Source organism: Myotis brandtii, unplaced genomic scaffold, assembly GCF_000412655.1.
Source record: "Myotis brandtii unplaced genomic scaffold, ASM41265v1 scaffold59, whole genome shotgun sequence".
NCBI classification, from domain to species: domain Eukaryota; kingdom Metazoa; phylum Chordata; class Mammalia; order Chiroptera; family Vespertilionidae; genus Myotis; species Myotis brandtii.
This window is the reverse complement of record NW_005370223.1, coordinates 5,187,692-5,205,893: the sequence shown is the minus strand read 5'-3', so window position 1 is coordinate 5,205,893 and position 18,202 is coordinate 5,187,692. Positions and strand designations below refer to the sequence as shown.

Genomic DNA, 18,202 nt, shown 5'->3' with positions numbered 1-18,202 from the left:
GGGGAGGGGTAGGAGATCAACCGAAGGACTTGTATGCATGCATATAAGCATAACCAATGGACACAGACAGTAGGGGGGTGAGGGGTATGTGCTGGAGGGTGGGGCGGCTGGGGAGACGTCACTCGGGGGTGAGGAAAGGAGATTTATGTAATACTTTAAACAATAAAGAATTTAAATAAATTTTAAAAAGCATAAACTTAGCTCTTTCTGGAAAAAAAAAAGAAGGAAATTGATCATCTTACCTGACCAGAAGCAGAGTCAGGGAGAACCAGGGCGATTAGCTCTGAGACTTACAATGGCATTGAGACTGGAGCTTTTTCATAAGAAAAACTTTCCTAGAGTGCATCCTCTTCCCCAGATTTTACCTTCCGTCTCATTGGCCAGTTATGTCACATGACCATGCCTCAACCAATTGCTGGCAAGGGGAGGGAGATTACTGTGATTGCCTTATTAGAGTCTAAGGCTTAGACTAACCAGCATTCACCTGTGTGGGCCTGGGACAGCCGTGGGCAAACTACGGCCCGCGGGCCGGATCCGGCCCGTTTGAAATGAATAAAACTGAAAAAAAAAAAAGACCGTACCCTTTTATGTAATGATGTTTACTTTGAATTTATATTAGTTCACAGAAACACTCCATCCATGCTTTTGTTCCGGCCCTCCGGTCCAGTTTAAGAACCCATTGTGGCCCTCGAGTCAAAAAGTTTGCCCACCCCTGGCCTGGGAGCACAGGGAAGGAGGTATGCTGCAGTTAAGTAATTGATGACTTCCCTTTCTTGTTCCAAAAAATCTCCCTTCAGCGACACCTGCCATTTAACAATATGATAATCAATAGGATTAAGTGACAAGGTTGAAGAAAAAAAACACACGCAAAAACAAAACCAAACAACCCCACAGTAAATGAAGGATGCATACAATGAAGCCTGACATACAATCAAGTACAAAACAAAAATTCCTGGCATCCTCTAGGCTTTCGAAGGGTGGGCCATGAACGTGGACTTAATAGTCAATGAGATGAAATTTAGCTACAGGTTGCAAATGGTGGTTTGTGGACCAAATGTGACCCATGAATGTGTTCTGTTTGGGCCTTTCCAGTAACTTGTTTGTGTGTATTTTTCAGTTGGTTTATTTTGTATGTATTGTTCAGTTGTTTGGTTGCCAACCTTAAAATATTGGGATATTTCATTTTGTTTGGAAGTATTTCTAACTTACCTTAAAAAAAATCAGCCTGCTCTTTCACCTGGCGGCCATCAGTGGAGCTGATGGAGTTGGCCCCCTCATGTGGCTGCTGGTCCACGTCCCCCATCTGTTACCTGCATTGCCTAAGGGCGTCTGAGTGTGTGACCCTGGGATAGTTTACCAAGTCCCTAGAATAGAAGCCAACCATTCCTCAGGAGAACATGGGTGTCCCAATCTTTCTTTTCTTTCTTTCTTTTTACTTCAGAGAGGAAGGGAGAGGGAGAGAGAAAGAGAAACATCAGTGATGAGAGAGAATCATTGATCGGCTGCCTCCTGCACGCCCCGCACTGGGGATCCAGCCCGCAACCTGGGCATGTGCCCTGACCTGGAATCGAACCGTGATGTCCTGGTTCATAGGTTGACACTCAACCACTGAGCCACGCCGGCCGGGCTGGTGTCCCAATCTTAAGCCTGGACCTCAACAAATGACCACTTGGGGTGTGATGAACACCCACCCTATCCTCACTGTAGACCCCTTGAGGACTCTCGCAGGATGGTTTCTTACTAAGGTTTTCCACACACACCAGGGGGCAAAGACAGAGGGAGTGGGCATGTGGGCAGATGGAGAGAGGGGTGTGGAAGTCTTCCACCACTTAGGCCAAGAGAAAGTTTCCGAAGGTGCTTCCCACTGGGGGATATTCCTGAAGAAGAATGCACTCCAACAGCTGTGAGAGTAAAGAGACCAGAAAAGGGTTTGGAATCAAGGACTGGATTTGGGGGAGGATTCTCACTCTGAGAACGGTTTTACAATCTGTCACTATCTTGCAGCTCCCATGTTTCACGCCACAGTGAAAGAGGTCGTGGATTTCAAGGGCTGCTTCTGCCTTCTGACTCAGCCTTCCGCGGCAGAATATGTCTTCCGGGCCAGAAACGCCCACCATCTCCATCGAGGGATTAAGAAACCCATACGAGACATTTTGTCACGTTTTGCTTTAACTGTGAAGCGCTTTCTCCAGAATCAGGTAGAGAGGTCTCGGAGCAGATGTGCACACAGATGGGGCTTATCTGATTTCCTGTCCGTGGCCGCCCACACACTGCCGGCTCTCCGGAAAGGTTAGATAATGAGTGACTCAGGGCGCCAAGAATGTGAATGCTGTGACATGCAGCCGGATCCAGCCCATGTATGGCTATTGTTCAACCCACCACAGCAAGGCTGGAAATGAGAGGCCGGCTTCCTTCTTAAAAGAGGGTTTTGCAACACATTTGTGTTTGTGAAATAACATCCATTCAGTTTTCTGGAGAGAGAGAGAAAGACAGAGAGAGAGAAACCTGAAGTGGTTATGAGGGCCACTCTGGTGCTCAGTAAGCAGTATCCATGAATGTTTAAGGTTCGTTCATCCACGCAGCTATCTGCAACCTAGCGGGGCACAGGGGTCTGACACGGGGAAGGTTAGATGGCAACTCCCAGTCAAGTTGCAAATACAAGTCTCCCTTCCTAGGGGAACCACCCCGAGTGTGGAGGGATTGTACCCACCACTGGGGAGTGGGGTGGAGCACACACCTGGAGAAGGGAGGAAGGAAGGCTCCCGAGACAGGGAGGACTCGGAGAAAATGAATGGAAAGTTCTGGGCACCAACCTTGGCAGACACATCTCGGGCCTCCACACTCGAGCCCTCCTGCATTGATTTGCCCAAGACACTGTGGTGGCTCTGGATAAGGCCCCTTTTTCACCATTGCATCTTCTCTCTAGTAACTGCTCGTGGGTGTTGTTGTTTTTTTAATATATTTTATTGATTTTTTACAGAGAGGAAGGGAGAGGAATAGAGAGTCAGAAACATCGATGAGAGATAAACATCGATCAGCTGCCTCCTGCACACCCCTCACTGGGGATGTGCCCGCAACCAAGGTACATGCCCTTGACCGGAATCGAACCTGGGACCTTTCAGTCCGCAGGCCGACGCTCTGTCCACTGAGCCAAACCAGTTAGGGTGACTGCTCATGTTTTATAACAACTCTGACATTGTTTGGCTTCCTGGGGATCCGTAAATCAGCCAGGATAATACAATCGTCATTGTTAATCCAGTTGATCACTTTCTACCTGACTCTCCCAAACACTTCACTCTTATTGACCTGTTTGATCCCTACAGTAACCTGTCAGATGAGGATTTCCATTATTATCTTCGTTTCTACTGATGAAGAAATTGAAGCACAAAGCGATGAGACAACTTGCCAAAGTCACTTAGCTAAATGGCAGAGCTGGTGTGCAACCAACGTGATGTCACGGAACAGGCCGGTGGGGAGAGGGTGCCAGCAGGAAGTGGCTCCCCCCCCCCCCCCCATCCCCCCCCGCCAGTCCCGGAGAGCTGCTCTATGCACTGCCACTGGTCCCTGCCTTCTTCAGCTTCTTTTCTTTCTTTTCATTTTTTAAAGTAATTTTTTAAATATATATATAATTTTTAGTGATTTCAGAGAGGAAGGGGGAGAGAGAGAAACATCAATGATGAGAGAGAATCATTGATCAGCTGCCTCCTGCACGCCCCCTACTGGCATGTGCCCTTGACCGGAATCGAATCCGGGTCCCTTCAGTCCACAGGCCAACACTCTATTCACTGAGTCAAACCGGCCAGGGCTTCAGCTTCTTTTCAGTAACTTCCTGGACTTTTCCTTCACCCCACCTTTTAAACTAAGGAGTGACTAGATCAACACGCTCCACTCCTCTCCTTCAGAACGCATGGCCCTTTTAGAGTTATGTGTGTGTTACATCCTAACCTGACTGGGCATCCGGACCTGGGTTCGACACACAGCATTGTTTTCACTGTGTGTTTCCGGTTCCTTCACTTCTTCAGGTCTCCCTGGATTCCCACATCTACAGAACGAGGTGTTAACTTGATCAGTGATTTTCAACATGGACAGAGGGGTGCAGGGGGTTTTTCCCGCTGTGTGGTCTAGGCTATTCGTGGTCACTTCTATCAAAACAGACCTGTCCCGTGTTGCCTTCCCCCAACGCCCTGCCATCTAGATGACAGAGAGCAAGCCTGACAGGTCCCCCCGGCCCCAGGGTGTGCAGGAGGCAGCTGATCGATGTTTATCTCTCATCCCACCCCCGTTGGATTCACTGCTGTAGAAGGCTCCTGCTGCTGCCAGGAGTGGTCTCAGCTCTTCGCAGTGTGGGGTGGAAAAAGGCTGAGTCACCCGCTGTTCCAGATGATCCCTTAGGGCCATGGCAGTGCGCGTGTTCCAGGAGACAACGACTTCCACAAAACTCTGGTGTGAACAGCAAGGTCGCCACCCTGGGATTCATGCTGTGGAGCAAAGAAACAGAGGATTAGCCTCAGAAATTGTGGAAGGAGTGAGGGAATGGGGTCACGTCATGAGTCACAGAAATGTTTTCTTATTTTTATTTTTTTAATTGTTGACAATATTACAGATGCCCCCCAATCCCCCCCACTCCCCTCTCCTCCCAACCCCTGCCCCACCCCGGACTATTGTCTGTGTCCATTGGTTATGCATATATGTACATAAGTTATTTGGTTAATCTTTTCCCTCCCCCTCCTCCTTCCCCTCTGAGATCTGCCAGTCTGTTCCATGTATCCATGCCTCTGGACCTGTATTGCTCATCAGTTTGTTATGTTCATTAGATTCCACATGTGAGATGATGAGATATTTGGCTTTCCCTGACTGGCTTATTTCTCAGCATAATATTCTCCAGATCCATCCATGCTGTCTCGAAGGGTGAGAGATCCTTCTTTTTTATAGCTGCGTAGTATTCCAGTGTAAACATACCACAGCTTTCTGTGTAATAGAGTCATCTGGATGTGCCCTGGGTTGTCTGAGGGAGGGGCGGAGTCACTTGTCCAGCCTGTAGGGAGGTCTTTAGACTCCTGATCACCCAAAGCCCCTCTTGGCCCAGGGCTCTGCTTGGACAGGTGCCTGCAGGGGGACTGCCCACTGACCGGGCTCCTCTCCCACCACCGAGGGAGTCTGTCTCCCCTGGTCCCCACTGCTGTGGGTTCAGTCAGCATAAGCATTTAGTGAGTGTCTACTGAGCCTAGAATCGGGCTGGATGGGGAGCAGGGAAAGAGAGGGCAAAATCCCAGTGGGCTTCAGGCCCTGCGCTGAGGAGGCTCTCAGCCCAGCCTCCTCGCCCCTGCACAGCTCATAGGAGGGAAAGAAAAAGCCTGGGGGGATGAACAGGAGGAAGTATTTCTAACTTACCTTAAAAAAAAAAAAAAAAAAAAAGCCCAGGTGATGAGCCACTTCTGAGGGGCGGGGAGGGGGGTTGGACAGTTGTGCTCTGACCCGAGTTCCTCCAAGTCCCCTGAAAACTCAGACTCTGGGCTCCTATCCCCCCAAAATGTCCACATACCAGATTCTTGCTTCTGCTTAAATTATATTTCCACAGAATTTCCAAACACAACAGGGTTTTGCTATTACCATAGTAACCCCTGCGTGTGAACAGCAGACTCCACAGGGAGGAGGATGAAAATACCCAGGAACCCGAGCTTCAGAAAGGTGCGCAGAGCAAGGGGCAGCCAGGTTGGGCTGGCGGCCACCTGCCTGGTCCTGCCCGGAGGGCCTGGGGCCTCTTCCCGCCTGATCGGGGCCTTGAGGATGGAGGTGGTCTGTGCTTTCTTTTGCAGCTGTGTTTGCCCATAAGTTATAGTATCTGGAAGCCCAAGACATTGCCCTGGTTTTTGTCTGGTTGACATGTAGACTTTTCTTCCTTTCTTTCCTTTCTTTCTTTTCTTTTTTTTTCTTTCTTTCTTTCTTTCTTTCTTTCTTTCTTTCTTTCTTTCTCTCTCTCTCTCTCTCTCTCTCTCTCTCTCTCTCTCTCTTTCTTTCCCAGGAGATCTGGGGGAAGATACTTTTATTTTCAGATGGTGTCATCTTGTGGCACAGTCTGGAAGAGCCAGAATGCAAACAAAGCTGAATAGACAGGGGGATGAAACCAAAGAGCCGGAAGGAATGCCCGAAGCTGAAAGCATGGTCCCCTTAGGTGTGCACCAGTCCTCGGGTAGAAAGGGCCTCCATTCAGGCTTTCACAACAACTATGACAAGAGCAACAAACAAATCAGCAGAAACCGGCTGAGTTGGGCAGGGCAGGCTAACATTCTCCATCGAACGTTCTGTCTGCAGGAAATGAAATGGCCTGTCAGTAGTGAAGGGGCAGCGCATAAAGACAACGACATTATCGGACATCACGCAGGTGAAGCGCGCACCACAGTGCCTGGATCTGAGCCAACAGGGTTGCCACTTGCAGAAATGCAGCGGGCCCTGACCGGTGGCTCACTTGGTTGGAGCATCAAGTGAAGCATCGTCCCCTACATCAAAGGATTGCAGGTTGAATTCCGGTCAGGGCACACACCTAGGTTGTGGGTTCAATCCCCAGCAGGGGTGCATATGGGAGGCAACTGATAGATGTCTCTCTCTCTCTCTTTCTCAAAATCAATTTTAAAAACATATCCTTGGGTGAGGATTTTTTTTAAATGCAATGGGATGTTGTTAGGGGCACCTCCATTAAAGGCGCCCTGGACTTCCTCCTCTAGGTGGAAGTTAAGTGGAATCGTCACTTAACTTTTATTTTTTTTCTTTCTTTTATTGATTTTTTTACAGAGAGGAAGGGAGAGGGATAGTGAGTTAGAAACATCGATGAGAGAGAAACATCCATCAGCTGCCTCCTGCACACTCCCTATTGGGGATGTGCCCGCAACCAAGGTACATGCCCTTGACAGGAATCGAACCCAGGACCCTTGAGTCCGCAAGCTGACGCTCTATCCACTGAGCCAAACTGGTTAGGGCGTCACTTAACTTTTAGAGACCATGGCCTTAAAGTACGTGTGTGTGTGTGTGTGTGTGTGTGTGTGTTGCTCACATACACATACAGAAGCTTTTCAAAACACTTAAATCTCTAAGCTATATAGTTGGTGACACTTCACACCATAAACTCCTGCTTTCATTCTTCTAGGCATCAGGGTGGGAAATACAGAAGGGACTTGAGCTCCAGCAATAACAACCCCAGAGCCCTGCGTCCCCTCCAGGCCTTGCCCGTGCTGGGCCCCCTCCCGGAGCCCCTCCCCACACTCTTCTTTTGTCTGTGCCTGTGCAACCTCAGTGTCCTCTGAACAGCCTCTCCCACTGGTAGTTTCTCGGGCTTTCTTAGGAGCTGAATCTAAAAGAAGTTTTCTTAGCAGATGAGACATTTCCCGCTTGCGATTTAACTGAGCCGCCACTGGGGCCTGGCGGTCCCTCCACTACATCCTGGCAGACCTTGCCGAGCAGGAACGCAGCAGCCGCCAAAGCAACACAAGAGGTGTCTCTGGTCAAACCCTCACTGCGGGCAGGGCCTCCACCAGGGGCGAGGGGATGTAGTAACATCTCACCAAACCCTCTCAAAGGCGCACCCGGTTTACAGTTAGGAACCTGAGGCTCGAGGGGGTCAACAAACCTTTCCTAAGTGGGGATGTTGTGTACGGCCTGGTGCCTACAGTTCACAATGCTCCATGGGATATGTGAAAGCTGCTGAGAGTAAATCCTAGAAGTTCTCATCACAAGAACAAAATGTGTAACTCTGTGTGGTGATGGATGTTAAATAGACGTATTATGGTGATCACTTTGCCTTTACACCAATATTTGAATCATGACGTTGTGCAGCTGAAATTCATATAATGTCATATGCCAATTATACCACAATTTACCAAAAGATCAGTCCTCACTTGCATTTAAATTGTAGCGGGGCAACAGAAGATGAAATAAAGTTGTATCATTAAAAAATTTTTTCCTCGCCCTGACCGGTTTGGCTCAGTGGATAGAGCGTTGGCCTGCTGACTCAAGGGTCCCAGGTTCAATTCCAGTCGGCGGCATGTACCTTGGTTGCAGGCACATCCCCAGTGGGGGTGTGCAGGAGGCAGCTGATCGATGTTTCTCTCTCATCAATGTTTCTAGCTCTCTATCCTTCTCCCTTCCTCTCTGTAAAAAATCAATAAAAAAATATTAAAAAAAATTTTTTTTTCTCAAATGGTAAGAGATCTTTCTTTTTCATAGCAGCGTAGTATTCCATTGTGTACATGTACCACAGTTTTTTTTATCCACTTATCTGCATTGCTTTTTTAAAAAGAAAAATAAATAAGAATTTCTATGGTGAGTATATATAAACAGGAAAAAAATGTCCTAAGCCAAACAACTATCAAGTGGAAAAGCAGGGGTTTAAACCCAGAACGTGGGCCAGTGCCCTGGCCTTGACCACCGCGTGGAGTTGCTTTTGTTACATGTTCATCATGCCGCAACAGGGATGGTGAAAATGCGCATTTAGCGTTTCCCACGGGGTAAACTGTCAAGGGGGGAGGTGGTGGGAAGGTGGTTGGGCTGGGCTGGCGACACTGAAGCCACGCTGGCTTTTGGGGTCCATGGTGGCCACGTGCTCCCTGCCCGGCCTCGCCGGGGTAACTCCGGGTCCCAAAGTATCATGCCCTCCCATGGGTTCTCGGTCTGGAATATCCTCACCATCTCAGCCGCCTGGCTCCTCGAACTCCTGTGTGCCACCCAGATTCCTGCCTGACACCTGAATCACCTCCCCGCAGCTGTCGGTCTGATGGCAGGTGTCCCCCCACCTGAGGGCCCCTAGCAGGCAGTGAGCGCTCCTGGGTGGGTGTTGAGTCTATTCTTATTTTCCCAGATACCAGGCCTGAAATCTTTCCTTTCTTTCCGCATCTCATAGCTATCTGATCCACAGTACATCCTGCCAGCTCTATCTGCCCTCCACCCTGCTCCTCACCTCCCCTTCTCTCACTCGCATTACTGCAGGGCGTTCTGGCTGATCTCCCTGCTTCTCCCCTTCCCCACCCCACCTATTCTATTGCTACCACAGCAAATCATGTCACTCCTCTGCCCTAAAGTCTCAAATGCTCCTCATTTCACTCAGAGTTGAAGTCAAAGTTCTTTTCATGTCCTATAAGATGATCTGCCTGCACCCCTTATTTCTCTATGATTTCATCTCCTTCAATGGCCCCCTCCCAAACGCAGCCCCAGACAGGTGACTGGCTCCCAACCGGTCTTAGCCAGCACCCCTCTGCCTCAGGGCCTTAGCATAGCTACTCCTCTAACTGGACAGCTCTGCCCCAGACATCTACATGGCGTGGTCCCTCTCCTCCCTCGGTCCTCACGAAGGCTTAGTGAGGCCTTCTCTAAGCACGCGCTTTAGAATTGCAAGGCCCGACCTCATACTTCCCTCCCCTTTTCAGCTTTGTTTTCCTTCAGGTTTACCTAACAGAGTATATAATTTTTATACGTATCTTACTCATTTGTCTCCACCACCCTCCTGATAGATTATAAGTTCCATGGAGGCGGTTTTGTTCTTTGCTACACAACGGGCACCTAGAACACATAATAGTTGCTCAACAAATATTGATAATTGATTAACTGAATAAAGAGCTCTTTGTATCCCCAGAGCAAGCCTGGCCCAGAGCAAAAGGTCAGCAAATGTATTGAACTCATGAACAAACACGACCGGCTGGACTCGGAAGTGCAGAGGATGGAGGTGCTGTGCCAGGGCTCTGTTAAGAGTCGGCGACAGGAGAGTGTCTGGAACCAAGTGTCACGCCGTGGGAGCCGAGCGTGGCCGGGAGACGGCTGGAGAAAGGGAGAGGGAGAGCAGGGACACTGGAGCCTTTCACTGCACCCAGGATTACGTTCCATTAACCCCCAAAAGGCAACTCAATTCCGTTTTCTCTTTCGTCCTTTAAATTCAAGTTCTATTAGCAAAAGCTGCTGCCCGCAGCATGAGTCCTGATTTAGAGGGTAGGAAGAGGGCTCTTTTTGTGCAGATGAAGGAAAAATACAAGAATAGGCAGCCCCGCTGACGTTGCTGGCTGGGCAGCAGAACAAAGGTCCGACCGGGCTGGTGTGTAGCCTGGCCAAAGATAACGTGGGGAGGACAGCACGGGGAAAGAAAGGCCTTGTGCAGGGCCCCAAACTCGGTCACTCTGCAATGCGAGCCGCGTCTGTGACCCATTTTAACTGCAGGTTGTTGTGTGTGCCAGGGTCGAATCCGGGCAGAGCTGGTGGCTGTTTTTGGAATTGGAGTCAAGCTGGGTGTGTCTGGTACGAGGCTTCTCTCGGTGTGTGGTTTCCCCTGCAAGTAGTTTGATTCTGGTTATTCGTTTTCTGGATTGTAGAAGAGACTGAGCCTCGCCTGCTCAAGTTGGAACATAAAACCCCAGTCAGACGTGGGGCAAGTGCAATCATCCTTTTAAATGTCGCCATGCGCGCTGTGGGAGCTTCTGAATATTTATGTCGGCTTCACACAGGGCACCTGTTTCCAAAGTGGGCAGAAACTTAAGCTCCTGGACCTGTGACCGCAAATGACACTGGGCGTGGGGATCGGCAATGTATAATTTCAAAGGTTAAACAAGAGCCAACGTGTGATATAAAGGTTTAGCTTCATAACTTTTGTTGTGGTGCTGACTTTTCATTCTGTTTATTTTTTAAATAGTCTCCTGCAGAGAAAATGCAAGTCCCGGTTTTAAAAAGCTATCATTTATGACTGCGTCTTTCCACTCCCTTCAAACCTGTAAAACACTTCTTAAATCTGAAGAGTGTGTTCCTGCAAAATAACCTAGATTAAGGGGAGCCTTAATTTTGTTGGTGTTGAAAAAGAGGCCACTAAAGGGATACACTGTTTGGGGGGCAGCATCAGATGAGAGCACTCACGTAACAGAAGCCCATTTTCATGTTTGTGTAATTGTAATTTTATAAGCAGCATAAAAATGCAATAAAATTGTACTGCCACTAGGTTTTCATTCATTTTAAAACCTCTAAGAAGTCAGATGGCTCCTGCATTGCCCGTGTTTCTGGAATGTTGCTTAACAAAATTAATACTAAAAGTTCACTATTTCCAACTGTCATAAAGCAAAGTTCTTGGCATGTTGCTGTCACCAACTTCGCTTATCAGGAGAGATCTACTGGCAAAGAATTTACAATTTCACTCTTAGACATTCTATACATTTGCCTAACCTTCATGTACCTACATTAAATCCTTCTGAAAAGAAAAAACTGAAAACTAGGTTAAAATTTCCTTTAAAATCCTTTGAAAATGCCCTAGCTGGTTTGGCTCAGTGGATAGAACGTTGACCTTCTGACTCAAGGGTCCCGGGTTTGATTCCAGTCAAGGGCACATGCCTGGGTTGTGGGCTCGATCCCCAATATGGGGCGTGCAGGAGGCAGCCGACCAATGATTCTCCTTCATCATTGATGTTTCTATCTCTCTCTCCCTCTCCCTTCCTCTCTGAAATCAATAAAAAAATTATTCATTTAAAATATCCTTTGAAAATGAATCCTAACACATATCAAAGATCACATTTTTTTTCAAATTGGAACCATTGGCTTTAATTATTTCCTAATATAAAATTTTTTAAAAGGTTTAATTAACAATCAGAATTCTACAGCTCCTCTTAAATATTAATCCTGCCAGGTTTCTTAGAAGAAGGTTGGTCAGTAATCCATTTTTATTGAACTTGATTTCAATATTGACAAAATGATTAATAGAAGTTGTTTATAAATCACTTTAATCTTCTTGGAATAAAAGGAACACGTGAATTTTTTAAAAAAGTAAACATGGCCATATACCTCATAGCATCATCTATACAGCCACAAATGTCCCAAACTTTCTGAAATAATCTCGATTCAAGTAATTTTATTTTTTCCACTGATAGCAATTGGTAAAATGTATAGCTAAATGAGATTTAAATTTTATGAACTTTCTTTCTCACAAAACCAAATTCAGCAAAAACTCTCAGTGAGACCATGTTCTATATTTGAGTTTGGACAATGTTGTCACTGTGACCATGAACCGTTACTGAGAACTACATTATCAGCGCTGATGGAATCTTATTCATTTCTGCCTGTTTCTCTGAGAGAATGCCAAGCGAAGAGGGTAGGCAACATCTCCTGGGCAATGGATGGCACACTGACTTTGGACAGGATTCCTCCAGGTCCTGGGGTCAATTGAAGCAATGGGCAGAGGCGGCCCTCAGGCCTCAGGACCTGGGCACCAGGCCCCGCCCAGGCTCCAGGCGAACAAGTGAGCTCCTACATCCGTGTCTGTCTGCTTGTAAAATGGGCCAGGTAATACTTTCCTCCTCCTCGGATTTTTGCAGGATCGCATGCAATGTCTGTGCAACTGGCCAGGGAACCACCAAGGGGCTGTCGGTTGTGAACCACACTGGGAGCCAGGCATCCTGGGCCTGAGGACCTGAGAAACCTGCACAGGTGAGCAGGACTGAGAAGCCACAGCCAGAGAAGAGCCTGAGCCTCAGCAGCTTCCTCGGCTGCAGGAGAGCTGGAGATGGTGATGTGGGCCGAGGCACCCAAGGACCATTAGCTGGAGGGCCTGCTGCCTCTGCCCAGATCGAGTATCTGGAGTGAGCTATGTGGATTGATATCAGAGAGGAGGGGAGGAGAGAGAGAGATAGAAACATCAATGATGACAGAGAATGGGATCGAGCCTGCAACCTGGGTGGGATCGAACTGTGACCTCTTGGTTCACAGGTTGACACTCAACCACTGAGCCACACCAGCCAGGCAGCTGTGTGGAAGATAGCCATTGGCTCTGTTGGGGGAGAGGTTCTGTGGGATCCCAAAAAACATCACCCAAGGCTATGAACGGTAAAGTACTAAGATGTCCTCTCCTCTTCTTCTTTCGTAAATTCACATTACTGAATAAAAAGTACATAATAACATTCATTCTCTGTTTCCATCCACTCTTTCCCCAGTTCTCACCCCTGTCTTTAGAAAACTTTCTGTTGATTGTGAAATGTTCCTAGTTATAATCCCCAGCTCTAGTCATACAGATGAAAGGAAGTCTTGTGATCAGACCCAGATTTGCTATGTCACCTGTGTACACCTGTATACAATTAAAACCTGCTCTTGTTGAACCGACAGTAGATCTGTAGAACATGGAGTATGTAGCAATTGTCTGAACACAATGTAACCTTGGATACCAGGCAACTCAACTTTCTCAGTCTTGTTGCTAAGGCAACAAGACAGAGGTGGGTGTGGGGGAGCCCAGCGTAGCTATCTATATACTGTGCTGCCAGTAGGAGGAAATGGGGTGGAGGGACGGGAAGGACCTCGAGTGCTCCAAGGCCTCATCTGAAAAGGCTGCAGGGACAGTACCAGGCCCTCGTCACCATTGGCCAGGGAACCTCTAAGTGGTACCCTATTACACACACTTTATCTTACCCTTCTATGACAGGCATCCAACACAGGAAAGCTCTCTACACATGTGCTGCTTTGTCCCCAGAACTTGCTTCCCCAATTCGACTGGCTGGCCCATCGCTGACCACTGCTCTCCCCTCCCTCTTAAATCCCTGTTGTCTCTTGACAGGCAAGGTCTCTGGCTGTCCCCAAATATGCCTTTCTCAGCCTTACTTCCACTTTATATTTTATAGAACAAACAGTAAATGTGGTTTCATCTTTGTTGGGTTTATGTCTGTTTTCCGATGTGAATTTAGAAGAACACGAGTCCTATGAGGATGTTTCTCACCAAACAGAGCTGGAAATCCAATTTGGAAAATATTGCACACCATAACTCCCTTAGAGATTCACAGAGCATACTTTCATTTCAAGGCGCTGAGAGATCCTACCATTTTTGTTTAGCCCACCTCTTCTCGTATTTTACTAGCCAGATATCGTTAGTAATGTTGTGTTAACTCCTAACATTCTTCAGAGCAAGTACTCCATAGAGCGTGCTTTGAAACATGCAGATTTAAAGTAGAGCAGAGCATGACCAGTGAATTTTAAGCAAATCTTTTACTGACTCTGCTATTGGCATGAGAATGCAACTTCAAATGATTTGAAGCAGATTAGGAATGTTCTGTTACCTTCTGCTCGGATGAAAGCAGATGCCTTTTATGTGCAAATGGTTATGAACCCATCACTTCCATTCTTTTTCTTAAACCCCGCAGCTCCCAGTGTTCTTCATGCAATAATCATGCAGAAGGCCAGCTGAGATGAGGATGAAGCAATTCCGGGGATTCGCTCTAAGGCAGTGGTTCTCAACCTTCTGGCCCTTTAAATACAGTTCCTCATATTGTGACCCAACCATAAAATTATTTTCGTTGCTACTTCATAACTGTAATGTTGCTACTGTTATGAATCATAATGTAAATATCTGATATGCAGGATGGTCTTAGGCGACCCCTGTGAAAGGGCCGTTCGACCGCCAAAGGGGTTGCGACCCACAGGTTGAGAACCGCTGCTCTAAGGGAATCTGCATGAGAAAAGCAGAAACAGGTAATGGATAAAAATATGCAACTGAGGTTGAGTATAGCTGGGAGACAGTGGTTACATTTGTGATGATGGCCTCGAGACTGTTAAAAGAGGTGGCATGGTCTCCTCCATCACTGCTTTCCTCTCTCCAAAGCTCAGAGGAATACAGAGCCAAGGGAATGGAGAGACAGAGCTGTTCAAGACAAGGGTCACAAAGGATGTCTTTTCCCTTCTTGTCCCCAGAGTGAAGCCATTCATAATACAGTTTTGAACACTGTATGTGCCAAGTAGGGGGTAAAGAGTTTAATATACATTACCTCATGTAATACACACAAAAGCCTGAGAATATTATTTATCACCAGTTGCAAATGAGGAAGCTGAGATTCAGAAGCTGACCGAAGGCCATAAATGTGGTAAACTGGCAGAGTCCCTGTATCCCTTTACCAGGAAGCCACGCGGTCTCACGTCACCTTGGCAGCATGCAGCCAGCCCACCCACTTTGTCCCAGGGCGACATGGGAGTGTGGCAGGTGTGTCCAAGGCCTCGCGTCCACAGCCTGATGTGCTGATCTGTGTTAATCGATGACCACAGCTTGAGACTCGGGCACCTGAGTCTGGGAGGAGACAGGAGGTCAGTTAGCTGTCTCAAGAGACTTGTGAGCAGTTTTCAAAGTATCCGAATAGGTGCCAGGGGGGAGAAAAATGCATTTGTCTCTGCATTTGACTCATGTGTTCATATTGTAGTAGCCTAAAATAAATTACATTTTAAATCAGTGAGGGTCTTTAATTTTAATAAAAATATGAGAGGAAAGGCTTGTCTTTACTGGACTAACGATTGGATAATAATTAACTATTATTAAGAATAAAGTAGAAACCTTAATACCTTTAGAGTTTTTTTATGAACCTCAGTTATCCTGGGGATGAAATGATAGAAGTTCGGACCATCTCCAGCGCAGTCTTTAGTGAGGAAGATGCGTAGGTTGAGTTGGGGGTGGGCTTACAGGTGGAAAAGAAAATTGAGGGGGAAAAACCTTGGGAAAGCAGTAATTCCGGGGCTACTTATTTCTTTACCTTCAACTGCTGTGGTAGAGCCAGGGCTGAGTCATTCTAGAAAGGGCACACGCTCCATACCCATCTGTTTAATGTGCCTACCATCTCACTCTGCTTGGGAGTATTGTTAACTGTGCATATGTCTGACACCCCCACTTTTTCATACTTCCACATTCGACTTACATAAGCAATAGTATGGGAGGGTCTGAAATCAGACTGATCTGAGTTCCATTTGGCTTTGGATAAATTGCTTCAATTCTATGAGCCTCTTTTGTCATCTGTAAAATGGGAATAATAATAGTCCCTTTCTCAAAAAGCTGTGAAGTTTAAAGGGGATCATGCATATAAACTTCTTAGTGCAATGTCTGGTCCATGGGAAGTACTCAAAACATGATAGTTTCCCTTCTTAAGAAAAAAGCTTTTTATAAGGAATAAAAATGTAATAACTCTTTGTAAAGTGTTTTATGCATATTATATTTTTAACTAAATTTACTGGGGTCACATTAATAAACTTTCATAGGTTCCAAGTGTACAATCCTATGATACAGCATCTGTATATTGCACTGTGCATTTACTGCCCAAAGCCAAGTCTTCTTTTGCCACCATACATTGGACCCCCTTGGCCTTTTACTACTCCTCTACCTGCTTCCCTCTGGTAACCACCATACTGTTGTCTGTCTCTGTGAGTTTTTGTCTGATTCTTTTCCTTGTTTTACCCAGCGACCCCTTTTCTGAGTATCTACCTGAAAAATCTGAAAACATTTATTCATATCCCTATGTTCATTGCAGCATTTTTCACAGTGGCCAAGACATGAAAACAACTAGAGTGTCCCTCAATAGATGATTGGCTAAAGAAGATGTGGTACATATATACAGTGGAATACTACTCAGTCATAAGAAAGGATGAAATGCTGGGTGGATCTTAAGAATATAATGCTAAGAGAAGTATGACAGAAAAAGTCAAGAACCCTGTGATTGCACTCATATGTGGGATTTATGCATATTATCTTAATCCTAATATAGAGTCTTGCAATTAGGAGACAGGTTTCCAAGGACAAGTTGACATTCTTTTACAATTATGATGAAAGACTAATTGATAGATCTATCTGGAAGGTAATATGGTAACAGGGATCAAAGACATAACCTCTGACCCTGTAGGGCATGTATGCAAAGATGTATATGCAAAAAGGCCCATCGAAATCTTGTTAATTACACTGAATTTTAAAAATCAAACTAAATGTCTAACAAATGGTAAATAAATTTTGGTACATCCATACAACATGAATGAGGAACCTTTTAGTTGCCAATTATATATATCAGCTCATGCTAGCTTAAGTCAAAAAGAGGACCTTCTGGAGTAACCAGGAGGGGCAGGCCTACCTCAAATGCTACTGCTCTCTAAAGCTTTCTCTGACCCACCAGGCAAGATGAATCACTCCTCTCTGTGCTGCCAGAGTAGACTTTTTCTATTTTTCTATTCCTAATGCCTAAAACAGTGCCCAACCCCAGCTAGGAACTTAGCAAATGAATCAATCAATGATTTTATGTGAGGGGTCAGAAGGAAGCAGAGTGGTCTAGAGAAACGAGACTTGAAGGCAAAGAGTCTTGGTGTAGGACCTACTGCCACTGCTTACAAGCTATGTTACCTTAGGCCAGTGGTCGGCAAACTGTGGCTCGGCAAACCGCGACTCGCGAGCCACATGCGGCTCTTTGATAGAGTCTCCCAAAAGTAAATCAAGAAGAAACACCAAGTTTGAACAGAATTATTACAACTAAGGATATTGAAACAGTTACAGAAAAACCTCCAACAAATAAAATTCCTGGACTGGATGACTTCACGGCTGAATTTTATCAAACATTCAAAGAAGAATTAAGACCTATCCTTCTCAAACTTTTCTAAAAAATTAAGTAGAAAGAAAGACTTCCAAGCTCATTTTATAAGGTCAGCATTATCCAAATTCCAAAACCAGATAAAGACACTACAAAGAAAGAAAACTATAGACCAATATACTTGATGAACACAGATGCTAAAACCAACAACAAAATATTTGCAAACCGAATCCAGCAATACATTAAAAAGATCATATACCATGACCAAGTGTGATTTATTCCTGAAATGCAAGGTTGGCATAATATCTGCAAATCAATTAACACTACATAAACAAAATGAAAGATATGCCCATATCAATAGATAACATAAAAAGCTTTTGACAAAATCCAGCACCATGGTTTAGTGGAGGAGACAACAACACTTACTGCGGCAAGTTATTAAATAGAGAAAATGCAGGGCTCTGTCTGACACAGACTTGGAGGACAAAGAAACGGGATATAGACTGTGGCTGAAACCAGGAGACGGAAGCAAAGGGAGAAAAGTGATGAGCCTAGGCAAAGACAAAATCCTGGGAAACAGGAACATTCATTGGGGTGCTTAAGAGTAAGGGGATAAGCGGATGAGAAAGAGTAGGCGATACTGGAGATGAGGAAGGGGCAGGAGGGAAAGGGGGGCCAGGAGGAAGGAGAGAAAACAAGTTGCCTTATGCCATTGACCAAGGATTATAGGAGCGAGAGGCTACCAGGGGTGGGCAAACTTTTTGACTCAAGGGCCACAATGGGTTCTTAAACTGGACCGGAGGGCCGGAACAAAAGCATGGATGGAGTGTTTGTGTGAACTAATATAAATTCAAAGTAAACATCATTACAAAAAAGGGTTCGGT

General features: G+C 46.1%; 1 long non-coding RNA gene across 10 annotated transcripts in view; it reads right to left on the bottom strand.

The window, feature by feature from the left end:
- Positions 1-3,745: 3,745 nt before the first annotated feature.
- LOC102262220 overlaps positions 3,746-18,202 on the bottom strand; it is a 42,317-nt gene continuing 27,860 nt past the window's right edge. For 7 of the 10 annotated variants that reach the window (XR_001364598.1, XR_001364596.1, XR_001364597.1 and 4 more), the window contains one exon: positions 14,404-15,052. This is a non-coding gene — a long non-coding RNA (uncharacterized LOC102262220). Of the gene's footprint in view, positions 4,479-14,403; positions 15,053-18,202 lie in introns of those variants that run through there. The other 3 variants (XR_314314.2, XR_314315.2, XR_001364599.1) reach the window with 3 other exon arrangements.